Genomic DNA, 14,823 nt, shown 5'->3' on the forward strand with positions numbered 1-14,823 from the left:
CCCATAGGTGCTATAGGCTTTTTTTTGGAAAAGTAGGGATCAAACCATTACAGCAGCACTAAGTAAGCTTCCCCTTTTATAGGAACTAGACCCATAGTGAGAGAACTTCTTCTGGAGAAATGAGTGGGTGAGATGCATCTAGATCCCAGGTCTCTTATTCCCAATCTGGTGACCTTTATACTATGCCATCCTGCCTTCTGTTCATGATGTGAAAAGCATTGGATTTTTTTGTTTGTTTGTTTTTAATAAGTTATAGAATTCTCCCAGGATCAATGGGAGGGACCTCATTGAATAGAGCATGTCTATGGCAATGTTGTTAATCTCTATCAAATAGTTACTCCTTTGAAAAGTTTATCATTGCTCCAAGTCCTTTGTAATGACGAGAGGAGTGGGAGAGGGAAAGATGGGAAAAGGAAGAAGAAGAAGAAGAAGAAGAAGAAGAAGAAGAAGAAGAAGAAGAAGAAGAAGAAGAAGAAGAAGAAGAAGAAGAAGAAGAAGAAGAAGAAGAAGAAGAAGGAGGAGGAGGAGGAGGAGGAGGAGGAGGAGGAGAAGAGGAGAAGGAGGACGAGCAGGAAAACGAGGAGGAAGAGGAGAATGAAGAGGAGGAGAGAGAAGAGGAGAGGAGAGGAGAGGAGAGGAGAGGAGAGAAAGGGAGGATAGAAGGGAGGGGAGGAAGAGAGAGAGAGAGTAAGAAAACAAAATTTTGCACCTTAACTGTTACTGAACATTTGAATTTTCCTGTTTCCATAGCAGACTCCACATGTTTACTCCAAAGACCATCTTTTTCTGCTGGGAAAGCCTTTACCCACAGGCTACTACTGATCTTTTAAAGTTATAAAATCCTGCTCCCAAAGAGCAGTCATCTTTGTTGTCTTATTCATGCAGGGTAAAAAAAGGGGAGGGGGCTTCAACCTTGATTACATACTTTTTTTTTACCTTATTTAAAAATTGGAACATTATTATCAAGTGTGCCCTGTTCAGTTTGGGAAACCATCAAAGTGAAGCCTTGGTATCGAGGCCAGTGCTTATCTTGGAGATTATACTAAGATAACACGCTTTCTAGCCATTCAAGCAAAATCAGTATCATTAAAGCAGAGGTTTGTTGAGAACACAACTTGGGATGTGAGCCACTAACGAATGATGAATTGGCAGCTATTATTTTTTCTGACACTTTATGAAAGGCAACTCTGAGTGCCATTCTTAATAGTATTATACCAATTAATTGTATGTTTACTTTTATTAAAAAAAGAATAACAAAGGGGCAGAGCCAAGATGGCAGAGTCTTGGCTCTGCCCCCTTGTTTTTCTTTTATTAATAAAAGTAGAGTAGAAGCTTGAAATTGCCTGAGCTCCTGCACCAACCACCTCCAATATCTGTAAAATATGACTCTAAACACATTTTAGAGCTACAGAACCCACCAAGTGACAGAGAGAAACAAATCTCCCACTGAAGGCACCAAACAGGCCGACAGGAAGGGTCTATCGCACCAGACTGGGAGTGACCAGAGTGCTGTGTGAGTCACAAGGGTGACTCCAATCCAGGGTGGCCCCAAACAGCAAGCCCAGACTGGCCAGAGCAGACTTCAGGAGAGTGAATCACCAGCAGCTGTGGGAGTTTCCAGAATTCTCAACCCATAAATGCCAAAGAGAAAATAAAAGTTCAGTGGGGAACTCTGTTGGAACTGAGTGACAGAAGAGCATAGTCCATCCTCTGCCCCCAGGGTGAGAGGTGGCTGAGGCTTGGAGGCTGCAGCTACTTCAGAATGGCTGCCTCTGGAGCTCCTGGCTGCAGATTGTATGGGGACCAAACAACCATACAGAGGGTAATTGCTCTTGCTTTGTCTTGCTTGGATCTGGGTCTCTGTCTTCAGTGGTAGTCCTGGGGTGAGAAGGGCCAGTGTGCCAGAGTTTGTGGTGTTTATAGAAAGGGTGCCCTACTCAGACCTCTGACAACCTTTGTGAAAACCCCAGTGCTTTAGGAAATAGCTCTCTCCACTCTGAAAGCAGAGTTCTACCGTGTCAAAGACTCTGTACATGGCAAGAGTCAAGTAATTGGCTGGCAAGATGAGAAAGCAGAGGAAGCACAATCATACAACAGAATCCTTTTTTTGTGGGGGGGGGGACAAAAAAGATCAAAACATGGAACAAGAAGAAGTCAGCAAAGTTAAAACTCCTGCATCAAAAGCTTCCAAGAAATATAAAAACTGGTTACAAGCCATGAAGGAGCTCAAGAAGAATTTTGAAAATCAAGTAAGAGAAGTGGATGAAAAATTGGGAAGAGAAATAAGAATGATGCAAGAAAACAATGAAAAAGCAAGTCAACAGCCTTCTAAAGTAAACCCCCCAAAATGCTGAAGAAAATAACACCTTAACAAAGATTAACAAGAAAAAGGAAAAAAATCCTTTTTCCTCTGAAGAAATACTGCAATTCCTTTGGGGAACCACAATGAATAATTCATGATACACCTGAAATGTATATGGTTTTTTAAACTTTCTTGAGCTTAAAAAGGATCAAGTTAGGTAGGTGTGACTATTGACATATTGACTATTTTTTCCATAGGAAAGCTGATGGTGAAGTTTAAGTCATTTCTTTGCTTGATGTAATATAATCTCAAGGATCCAAGAGAGTTTTTGGAATTAAATTCTTTCTGATTCCACGTACAGAAGTCATATTGAGTCCACTGCTGCTACTTCGAAGAGCTTGATGAAATGAATGGCAAAATTTCCATAAGTCAGAATTGTTCCAAATGGAATGATTTGGTGTTCTTTAAGTAGAACCTTAACAGGCCACATGTAGGGATACTATAGAAAGAATTGTAGGTAAAGTCCTTGTTGAACTAGTTGACCTCTGAGATGCCTTCCAACCTTTAGGTTTTATGATTCTACAGAGGGAACATCATCTGAGAGAAGTTTGAGGTAGCAACTTTATCACCCATAGGCAACGGCTTAACATGTTTGCGTTCTTAAAGGCCTTATGAATCACCAATATTATCACCTCTGCAATAATCTGATTGTATTTGATGGCAGTTCTTAACATGAGCCCTATAGACTCTCACATTGTCCTTAGATAAATTTCAAGAAATCTATGAAATTTCACATGGAAAAAATATGTCTTCATTTCCCCTGATTGAAATTTAACATTTCTTTCAATTATTTTAATATTTTATTTTAGTCAGGAATTTAGGCTTGTCACACCATCAAAAGGTTATGTTATCACACACATATACACAACACAGGAGTCTTTGTTCTGGGGGAAAGAGGTAACTTGGTATTATCAAAAGAGAATCATATTTGTATTTAGAGGATTAAAATCCTGACTTTTTCACCTGTGAACTTTTTGACATGTCTTAACACTTCATTAATTGGTGTCTCCCTCACTTTCCAGTCTTGAACTTTAATTAGTCTGAATTCTATGATGTAACTACACTGTCCTACTTTCTTTACATGCACACATACATAAATATTCATCTCCTGTCTTTGTGGCTTTACCATGGCTGTTCGCCCATCCCACATGCCTGAAAAGCTCTCTATACTGGCTTCCTCCTCCTAATCTCCATGTCTTCAAGGCCCAACTCAAATCTCACTTTCTGCAAGAAGCTGTTTTAATGTTCCCAACTACTGGTATCTGCTCCTCTGAGATCACTACCCATATCCTCTATATATTTCTTTGCTTGAGAGCAGCAACTTTTTTTTTTAACAGTTTTGGAATACCAAGAGGTTAGCAAAGTTCCTGATATATAGAGAGTACTTAATAAATAGTTGTGTTTGTTGTTCATTTAATTGATTAAATTCACTTACCCTTCTGTATTTAAGTTTTCTCAAATATAAAATAATGGGGTTGTCCCATTGTACAACCAAGGACTTTTCTAGCTCTAAAAGCATTAGACTCTTGTGGCAAGGCTAGAATCCTTTTAGAATGAAGCCTAATGAAATTTCCATTTTCACACTGATTTTTTTTTAATTGCATCTCCAGTGCCTAGCATGGGGAGAGAGATTTTAAAGAAAGTTGTGCTAATTAAATAATATTAGCAGCAGTTAGTTGTCAACAAGTAATTCAAAATCTCTTAGTATGTGCCAACAGGCACTGTGATAAGTAGTTGATGTTCAAAAGGGGCAAAAAAGTGACGTTGCCCTTAAGAGAGCTACATTCTAATGGTGGCAGTAGGGAACATGTAATCTACTATGTGTATATATTATACATATGAAAGAAATGGAAAGTAATCTCAGATTGACATCTCATCAAGCTAAGAACATGGTTTGACCCATATTTTCAAGGAGGCAGGGAATCAAGGAAGGGGAGATTAGAAGGCCTAAAATTCCAGGCAGAGGTTACAATCAGTGAGAGGGCACAGGAGCAGTAGGAAGGCCAGCATCAATGGGTCATAGAGTGTATAGAGAGTATAGATAAGAATAAAATATAAGAAGAAGGGCCAGGCAAGAATTATCCAGTTGTGAAGGGCTTCAAATGGAAGACCATTTAATATTTGTTCCTGGAGTTAATAGGAAGAAAATGGAGTTAATCAAACTGTAGTGGCATGGGCTTCATAGTTTGATCATTGCTTTAAGATAACTGTGGGAGCTAAGTGGAGAATGTAATATTGTGAGAAGATACTTAAGTCAAGGAAATAAACCAAAGGGCTTTTGCAATCATCCAAGAAAGAGTAATTTGCAGCTGTGTGAATAAAGAAAATGAGGCACTTATAAGAAAACTTGTAAAACAAAAATAATAATAATAATAACAGGGCTTGAAAACATAGCACAAGTATACTGAAAGCAAGAGAACATTGAAGGATAGCACCTCAGTTTTAAGGCTGGGTAAATGAGCATGGTGATACCCTCCACAGTAGGAAGAAGTTGGAAGTTGGGAGATTGCAGAATAAGATTTGTTTTGGGACACATTAAGTTTAAGAATGCCTATAGGATCTGCAGTTCAAGATGTTCAAGAAGCATTTGGTGATATGATGTCAGACCTCAGGTGAGATATTTGGGCTGGTTATAAAGATCTGAGAATCATTTGCCTTACAATGATAACTGATTCCATGAAAGTTCATACCATCACTGATGGAGAATAAAGAGAACAGAGGTTGTAGGACAGACCCATGGAGGACACTTGCGGTTAATAATAACAATTGGTATGAAGACTAGGAGAAGGTAATTAGGTGGTGGAGGGGGATCTAATGCTGTCTTTAGTTGTATTAAGAGAGAAATGATGTCTAAAATAGGAAACATGATAGAATCTCCATGTTTTGCTTTGGTCAAACTATAATCAGAGCCTTATGTGCAATTCTGGGTTTGCATTATAAAGAACAAGATATAGGTTTGATATCAAGGGGTGGGGGATGTGGGGAAATCCTTCCTAATAATTAAGACCATATAAAATTCAGATGGCTAAAATTGGAGGTAGTGAACTCCATCCCACTTCTCTAATACTCAGACAAGTAGATTTTGCAGGATTAGATAATAGAGAAGTTTTTTTTTAAATTTCTGAGTTTAAATATTTCATTTTTCCAATTATATGTGAAATTCTTAACATTCATTTACAAAAATGAGCTCCAAATCCTTTCCCTCCTCCCTTCCATCTCCCCACCTTTAGATGGCAAGAAACTTGATATCGGTTATACATGTGCAGGCATGCAACACATATTTACATATTAGTCACGTTGTGACAGAAAACAGACAAAAACCAAAAAAAAGGATAGTTTAAAAAAAACATGCTTTGATCTGCATTCAAACTTAATCAGTTCTGTCTCTAGAGGTGGAAAGCATTTTACATCACAAGCACTTCAGAATTGTCTTAGATCATTGCATTGTTGAAAGCAGCTAAGTCTTTCACATTTGATCATTGTGTGGTATTGCAATGTGTGCAAAATTTTCTGGTTCTTCTCCCTTGGCATCAGTTCATGTCAGTCTTCCCAGGTTTTTTTTTCTAAAAGCACTAAGTTCACCATTCCTTAAAGCACAATAGTATTCCATCACAATTATGAGCCACAATTGGTTAGCGACTCCCTAAATGAGGCATCCACTCAATTTCCATTTCTTTGCCACCAAAAAAGAACTACTATAAATATTTTTGCAAATATGTGGTCTTTTCCTTTTTATGTCTTTGGGATAAAGACCCAGCTTTGCTATTTCTGGGCCAAAGTTTTATGGCCTTTTGGGGCATATTTTTACATTGCTCTCCAGAAAGGTTGCTGAAGTACATAATTCCATCAACAGTATGTGAGTGTCCCAATTTTCCCATATCCCCTCCAACATTGGCCATTTTCCTTTTCTGTCATATTAGTCAATATGATAAGTATGAAGTGGTACCTGAGTTGTTTTTATTTCTATGGCTCTAATCAATAATGATCTAGAGCATTTTCATGTAACTACAGATAGCTTTGATTTCTTCTTCTGAAAACTGCCTATTTATATTCTTTGACCATTAATCAATAGGAAAATGACTTACATTGTTACAAGTTTGATTCAGTTCTCTTTATCCTTAAGAAATGAGGCCTTTATCAGAGAAAATTGTGTAAAATCTTCCCTCAATTTTCTGCTTTCCTTCTAATCTTTAGCTGCATTGGTTTTATTTCTGGAAAACTTTTTTTAATGAAGTCAAATTTATCCATTTTGCATTCCATAATGCTCTCTATCTCTTATTTGTTCATAAAGTCTTCCTTTAATCATAGACCTAGTAAAGCAAAATAATCCATTATCCCCTAATTTGTTCATGGCATAACCCTTTATGTTTAAATCATTTACCCATTTGGACCTTATCTTTGTATATAGTGTGAGATGTTGGCCTATACCTAATTTCTGTTGAACTTCTCGCCAGTTTCCTCAGCAGTTTTTTTTCAAATAGTACCCCAAAAGCTTGGATCGTTGGGGTTATCACAATGAGATTACTATTGTTGTTTGTATCTATGTGTCATGTACCTAATCTATTCTGCTGATCCACCACTGTATTTCTTAGCCAGTACCAGATTATTTTGATGATTACCACTTTGGAGTACAGCTTGAGATCTGTTCACATTTGGCATAAATCATGGGACTTTAGCTAAAACTTGAAGAAACTCAGAGAAACCTAGAGACAAAGGTGAAGAGTGTGAGAATTCCTGCCATGGGGGGATCTTCAGTGTCTGTTATCAGGAGATACAGTGTTCTGTTCAAGAAACAGCTAGGAGATCAAAGTCATGTATCACATAGAATGTGGGGAGGGAAGGAGTAAGATGTACAGAAGACTGTAAAAGTAAAAAGGGACAAATTTATGAAAGGCTTTCAAAGCCAAAAAGCAAATATATATTTGAAGCAAGAGGCAATAGGGAGGCCCTGTGGTTGATTGCTTGGCTGAGCGGCATAATTATAATATGGATAATTTGGCAGTTGAGTGGAGGATATAGGAGTAAGAGGGAAAACTTGAGAGACTGAGATCAACCAGAAGGCTCTTGCAACAGTCCTGGCATGAGACAATGATACCAGCATCAGCCTGGTGGGAGTATAAGAAGGAAAAAAGAACATGAGAGATGTTATATGGATACAGACATAAGGACTTGGCAACTGATTGAATATGAGGGCATGAGAAATAAAGAGGAGTCAAGGGTGACACCCAGGGGAAAGAGAAGATCCAAGAATAAGTATTTCTGTAGTAGCTACTCTGTGCCAGGCATTGTGCTAAGCATTATCTCATTAGATAATATTTAATAATCACCTAGGTGCATACTGGGGTCACGGAGAGTATGACAGTAACTTCAACAGTAATAAGGAAGTTAGGGACATAATTGATTTTAATTTGTTTATGAGCCACTCAATTTAAGATGTTTGATAGACAGTTGGAGATATGAGACTGGGAGTCAGGACCGTAGTTAGAGCTGAACAAATAGATTTCAGAATCACCAGCACAGAGCTAATACTGGAAATACATCTTTCTGCATGAGATCAACTTTAAAACTCACTTGTCTTTGGAACTCCTTATCCATGTCCTTTTCCCTTTAAGTTGAGATGATGAGAGATCAGAGAACTCCTCTTGGATCTTCCATTTAAGGGAGTGTCATCGGGAAGCCATTTCCTAATTCCCCACCTGGCTGCAAGACTTCATCATCGCTTACTTCATCAAGCAGCCTTACTTGCGCCTGCCTCGTTTTCGGTTTCATTTTGTGTTGTCTTCCCCTATTTTATTGTGTGTTCGTTGAGGTCTTTTGCCTTTGTCTGTATCCTCAGCCCTTTAGCACAGTGGTTGGTACACAGAACCTGTTTAATAACAGGCTCGGTTCCGGCCTCAGATACTCAGCACCCACACAAAAATAACTGTCCGTGTAACCTTGAGCAAGTTACTTAACCCTGATTGCTTTAATAAATAAATAAATGTTTATTGACTGATTGACTCTAAGGGAGATCACTAAATGAAAGCATATAGAGGGTGAAGAGTACCTAGAATAGAGACTTAGAATGTTTCTTAGTTCATCTAGTATTACCAGGTGTGACCTGGGAAGGATTAGTCTGACTGGAAGGAGGAAAACTGGAAGAGAGCAGTGTCACAAATTGTGCAGAAAGGAATATAAAACTGAGGACCACAAAGAACAGTTTCAAAGGCTCGAGAGAAGTCAAGAAGGATGAAGACTAAGAAAAGGTCAATAAATGTGTATTATTGACAACTTTGGATAACCAAGTTTTACTTGTACGATGAGGTCAGAAGCCAGCCTGCCAGAAATTCAGAAAAGGTTTAGAGGACATGAATTGGTGTTATTGATTTTAGATTATTTTCTTCAAGAGTTTAGCAAGAAAAGTGAGTAGTTGTAGCTAGCAGGAATAGAAAGATAAAATGAGATTTTGCTTATTTGTTTTTAGATGGAGCAGACATGAGATTGCAGGCATCTACAGGGGAAAAGTTAAAAGACAGAGAGACTGGAGATAAACGAGAGATTGCTAGGGGCCAGGCTGGACACATTTCATCTGTGTAGGAAATCTACCCCTTATAAAGCTGCTGCTTTATAACCAGTGTCATCAAATGATAAGCCTGAAGGTGCAGTAGGGTACAGTGTGTCCCATGAGGAAAGGCTGCTTATGGCCAGGTCACATATCAGATATCTTCTATCTGGGCAGGAAGTCTCACACTTACACTTTAAGCTTCCTCTTTTTAGCCTCCTTCAAATGGGAAAACCTAAGATCAAGGGCTCTTATCTTTCCATTTCCTGCTCAGCAAAGTGTGTTCCATGAAGAAAAAAAATGGCTAGGGGTCAAGTTGAGTATCTTCCATCTTCCCCAAACAATGAACTTCCATCTTTGCTAGCACAAGGAACTTCCACCTCATGTTTCCAGCCCAATCTTCCAATTAGAATGTGAAGAATCTCCAGTGCAAAGAAGAGTAGGCCCTCTGTTAGATTGAGGGTCTCCCATCTCCTGGTCCATCTTTATTTTGAGGGAAGAGGAATTATATATTCCACTCGATTCTCACATGTGGTCATACCCTTCACATCCCAGTGACTCTGAACTCATGTATGTCATCATCGAAACACCACTGAATGCCCCCTTCCACCTGATTCCCCATTCCCATTGCCCTCAACATTCCCACCTGAAATTTTCATCCTAACTACATCCAGCACTTCCATTGTTCCATAAATAACAATTTCTCTTCATCTTAAATCTAATCCTCTCCCACTTCTTCCATATACCAGCTCTTACTGAAACCTGGCTTTCCCCAGATGATGTAGCTTACCTGGTCACTCTTTCCTGAATTGCTTGCAACTTCTCTCCTTTTACTTGGGATATTTGTTGAGGCAGGGAAGTTGGAGTATTCCTTGCTCCCCATCACCACTTTCAGGTTTTCCTCTTTCCCTCTTCACTCAGTAACCTCTCTTCCTTTGATTTTCCTGCTATTCATATCTACCATTCAATCAAAATAATGATAGTGGTTGTCTGTAGACTGTCAGGTCACTCCCCAGTGGTTGTCTATAGACTATCAGGTCACTCCCCTTCCTGTATGAATTAATTTTATACCAGGCTTACAGTTTTTATCTCCTCCCAAACTATTATACTCATACTAGGGGATTTTAGCACACAAATTGATTCTCCTTCAAATATCCTAACCACTCATTTCCCCAACATACTCTTCTCCCATAAGCTACTCCTCCACCCAATCCCATCTACATACAAAGACAGTCCTGTTCTTGCCATCACCTACACATATGCCACCTCCATGTTCAAGAATTCTCAACCCTCCTTTACCATAATCTATTGGCTTTTTATCTTTCCCTCTCCCTTCCCTTGCATAACTCTATCCATTATCTTCACCATAACTTCCAATCCCTTAATCTCTCAATTCTCTTCCAAGCTATCTCTTCTGAAGTAGCCACTCACTCCTCTTCTCTCAATCTTGACTGTTGGTGAACCAATTCAATTCTACAATGTCCTCTTCCATTGAATCTGTAGTGCCTTTATCCTATAACTAATTATACCCAGCCATACCTCAGCCTCAGGTTACTTCCACCGTTTGCTGCCTTCATGTCTACATTTGTTCTTCAGAACAAAGCGGGGAAAAAAAAAACCTCACAACTGTTCTGCCTGGGTCTACTTACAAATCTGTTACATAACTTCAATTGAGCCCTCACTGTTAGACATTCCTACTATCAATTCACTCTCCCTCTCTCCACAGTGACTCTTCCAAACGAGTTCATCCCTCCCCAATCTCCCACTGGTCTCCCCTCCACTCTCTCAGCAGATAACATTTCCTCCTAATTTACAGCATAAAACAGGCTAATCATTGTGAGTTCCCCCTTCCCTCTTCTTTCTCTCCTATAACTCTCATACCTTATACTGCTTTCTCCTCCTTTACCCCATCTCACATGATAAGTGAGCCTTGTTCTTTACTAAAAATAACCTCTACTTATTCAAGTATTCCTATTCCAACTGTCTCTTCCAACAGATTACCATCCCAATTCCCCCTTTTACTTATTCTCAATCTCTTATTTCTATTGACTTTCTCTACCTCCTAAAAAAAATGTCCATTTCTCTCCTCCCCTGAAAAACTGTCTTAATTCTTCCATCCCTGATAACTGTTGTCCCATTTCTTGTTTTTCTTTTGTAGCTAAACTCTTCAAAAGGGTCATCTAAAATGGGAATCTCCACTTTGTCTCCTTTGTTTCTTAATCCCTTGCCTGGATTTCAACCTTATCATTACATTGACACAGCTCTCTCCAAAGTTACTAATCATCTCTTAATTGCCAAAATAAATGTCCTTTTCTCAATCCTTATTCTTCTTAACCTCTCTGTCGCCCTTTTCACTTAATAATTCTCCTTTATAGTCTTCCCTCTAGATTTTTAGGACACAAGTCTCTCTTATGTTTTCTTCCTACCTATTTGATCACTTTCTCTCTGTCTCCTTTGCTGGATCCCCACCCAGATAGTGTCTTCTAACCACAGGTGTCCCTCAGAATTCTGTCCTCTTCTGTTTTCCTTCTATGCTACTTCACTTGGTGATCCCATTAGCTCCTGTGGATTTAGCTACCATCATTTTGCTAATGATTCTCAAACGTACCTTCCCTACCTCAATCTCTCTGCTGACCTCCAATATTGCATCTCCAACTGCCTTTCAGATAACTCAAACTGGATATCCAATAGATACCTTCAACTAAATATGTCCAAAAAAGAACTCACTATATTTTCCACTTAATCTTCCCCATTCTACCTTCTCTGTTATTGTTGATGGCAATACAATTCTAGGCTCACAATTTAGGAGTCATCCTGTATTTGTCACTAGCTCTCACCCCACACCCAAACAGTTGCCAAGGGCTGTTGATTTCACCTCTACAATATCTCTTGAATATACCTTTTTTTTTCTTTCCACTGACACCACCCCCCCTAGCACTGGCACCCATCAGCTAAAGCCTAGACTAGACTACAACAATAGGTAACTGGTGGATCAGGAAGCTTCAGGTCTCTCCTTAGTGCAATCCATCCTCAATTAAGTAACGGAAGTGATTCTCCTATAATCCATGGCTGACAATATCATCCTTTCACATTCAGTAAAATCAAATGCCTTCCTATTGCCTCCAGGAGCATAGAGTGCTCTGTTCAGCATTCAATACCCTTCATAACTTGGCCACCTTTTACCTTTCCAACCATACACTTTACTCCCAACATATACTTTTCAAGTTACCTTTTCATAGCCTGACACTGTTGATCATTCTCTCTTCTTGATACTCTTTTCTCTCCAGTTTTTCAAGACAAAACTGGCTTCCTGGCAGTACATCCTCCATCATTCAGCTCTGGGAAATTTCCTTGACTATTCCCTATGTCTGTATTGCTCTCCCACTTCTCAGACCACTTACCCCTGTGGTTTCCTTTATGATTCAACTAAAATCCTACCTTTTATTTCTATTGACTTTCTCTACCTCCTAAAAAAAATGTCCATTTCTCTCCTCCCCTGAAAAACTGTCTTAATTCTTCCATCCCTGATAACTGTTGTCCCATTTCTTGTTTTTCTTTTGTAGCTAAACTTTTTTTTGTAGCTAAAACCTTTTTTTTTACTCCCTCTTAAGTGTAGTGCTTTCCCTTTCTGAATTATTTCCTATTTGTTTTGTATATGCCTTACTTCACATATATTTGCTTGCAAATTTTCTACCCCCATTAGATTATAAATTTTTTGAGGGCAAGGATTGTCTTTTCAATCTTTTTTTTAACACCAATATTTAGCACAGTGCCTGGCATATAGTGGGTATTAAATCAAAGTTTGTTGAATGAATAAATGATAACAATGGGGGTGGCCTTTAGCAGAAGCAGGATATCATGGGATCATTTGGGTATGTAGAGGGGTTCACCTCCTTTTGTGAAACATGGACAAGGAGGGGATAATGATAGAATGCAGGTGAGTGATGTGAGATAAGGAATAAGGAAGAAGAGGGATCTCTCAGCAATTAATTTCAATCTTTTCAGTAAAATGTGAGGAAAGGTTGTTAGCTGAAAAGGTCTGAATAGAGGGAGCCATGGGAAGTTTCGAGAGAGATGAAACAATTCAGAAAGGATGCTGATTTGAGTACGATAGTTAATTGAATAAGGAGGTGTAGAAGTCTGACCTTGCCACAGTGAAGACACAGTGGGGATTATATAACACAAATACTTCAGAGGACTAGTACAATTTCTCGATTTTCTTCTGCTCCATTCAATAGCACGAGTACAGTAGAACCTCAGTTTACGAGTAATCTGGTTTATGTATGCTTTGCTGAAATTGAAATTGGCAAAATTTGTCTTGCAGGATGAACACAAATTGGCAGTATGAACATCATTGTTTGATTCCCCACTGGCTCAGGGGTGCTAGCCAGAGGCTGCTGCTTTTCCAGTGGAGATGTCAGCATGGAAAAAAGGCGGTAGGGAAAGGCTCTCACTCTTTTAATGTAGAGCCAGGTGACAATCCTCAGCTATCATGCCTCACCCAACAGCTCGCCCAGATCCCAAGGGCCCTCTGGAAGAGCCACTGACCCATCCTGAAGGTAGTTCAGAATTGTCCCAAAACGAAGACCACTCCTGTCAAACAACACACAGCCTTCAGTGTCTGTGAGTCCTTTGATGTTGCCACTGAACATAGCTTTGAGTACGGTGTACTGTTTGGTAAGAGTCTACAGTGGTGTGGAATGGAGCAACCTTCCCCCCCTTTCAGCTTCAAATACTTGCTACATGGACTCAGCAGCTTGAGATCAATGGTAGGTAGCTCCCCTGATTACTCCTACCTCCTCAAGGGTGGGAAGTGTGGGCAACAGTGATTGGCTGGGGGCTCAGGAGTCCAGGAGAGGGAGCAGTTGGGTATCCCAGGCCCATGGCACTGGTGGCCTACATTCTGTTCACTTCCACTGGAGGTGTTGGTGAGTGGCAGCAGAAGTAAAATTCCTCCCCCATAGGCCCCAGACCACGCCCCCTGCCTGCTAAACCAGTCCTAGTCACAATCTCTGACCCTCGTCCTCAGACACCAACTCTCCCTTCAAGCCCTTCAATTTCCTACCCTACATCCTGATACCCCCATCCCCTCCTCCATCTTGTTGCCCTCACTCCAGCTACAACTCTTCTTAAAGGTAAAGTACAGATTAATTTGCTTTATTTTCAGTTCAAATTATGTAATCATTGCTATTGCATTTCAGGTGCATTAAGGACAAAAAACTTACTTAAAATTATAAATAATTATTTTATATGAGAATTTTTGTGATGTGTTACCAATCATCTGACTTTACATTATTTCATCTTTGAAAATTCATTTTGAAATGTGAACAAATCACATGATGTACAGAACAGAATCTCAGAATGAGTTAAATTTGTAATCCAAGGTTCCAGTGTAGCAGAAAATCAGTGAATATTAGCAACAATTCAAGGATGAGTTTTTACAGGACAAGTTCTTCCATACCATAGGGCAAAGAACTCAAAAGAAGACTTTATACAGTTGAACTTTTTCACCAAGTGGTGAAAATATATAAGAGAAGAAAGTTAAGTCTGAGAAAGTCCTAAGAAAGAAATGAAGGGAGGGCAGCTAGGTGGCTCAGTGAATAGAGCACTGGCCCTATAATCAGGAGAACATGAGTTCAAATCTGGCCTCAGACACTCACACTCACTAGCCATGTGACCTTGGGTAAGTCACTTAACCCCAACTGCCCTGCATTACTCCCTCCAAAAAGCAAAGAAGAAGAAGAAAGAAGAAGAAGAAGAAGAAGAAGAAGAAGAAGAAGAAGAAGAAGGAGAGAGAAAGAAAGACAGACAGAAAGAAAGAAAGAAAGAAAGAAAGAAAGAAAGAAAGAAAGGAAGGAAGGAAGGAAGGAAGGAAGAAAGAAAGAAAGAAAGAAAGAAAGAAAGAAAGAAAGAAAGAAAG

General features: G+C 39.4%; 1 pseudogene; it reads left to right on the plus strand.

Moving 5' to 3' along the window:
* The first annotated feature begins 4,909 nt into the window (after positions 1-4,909).
* Positions 4,910-14,823, plus strand: part of LOC138145565 (UPF0489 protein C5orf22 pseudogene) — a 54,095-nt pseudogene continuing 44,181 nt past the window's right edge.

The sequence above is a fragment of the Petaurus breviceps genome, unplaced genomic scaffold (assembly GCF_028583685.1).
Source record: "Petaurus breviceps papuanus isolate PSGF00001 unplaced genomic scaffold, PetGlider_PUasm1.0 139, whole genome shotgun sequence".
Classification (NCBI taxonomy): domain Eukaryota; kingdom Metazoa; phylum Chordata; class Mammalia; order Diprotodontia; family Petauridae; genus Petaurus; species Petaurus breviceps.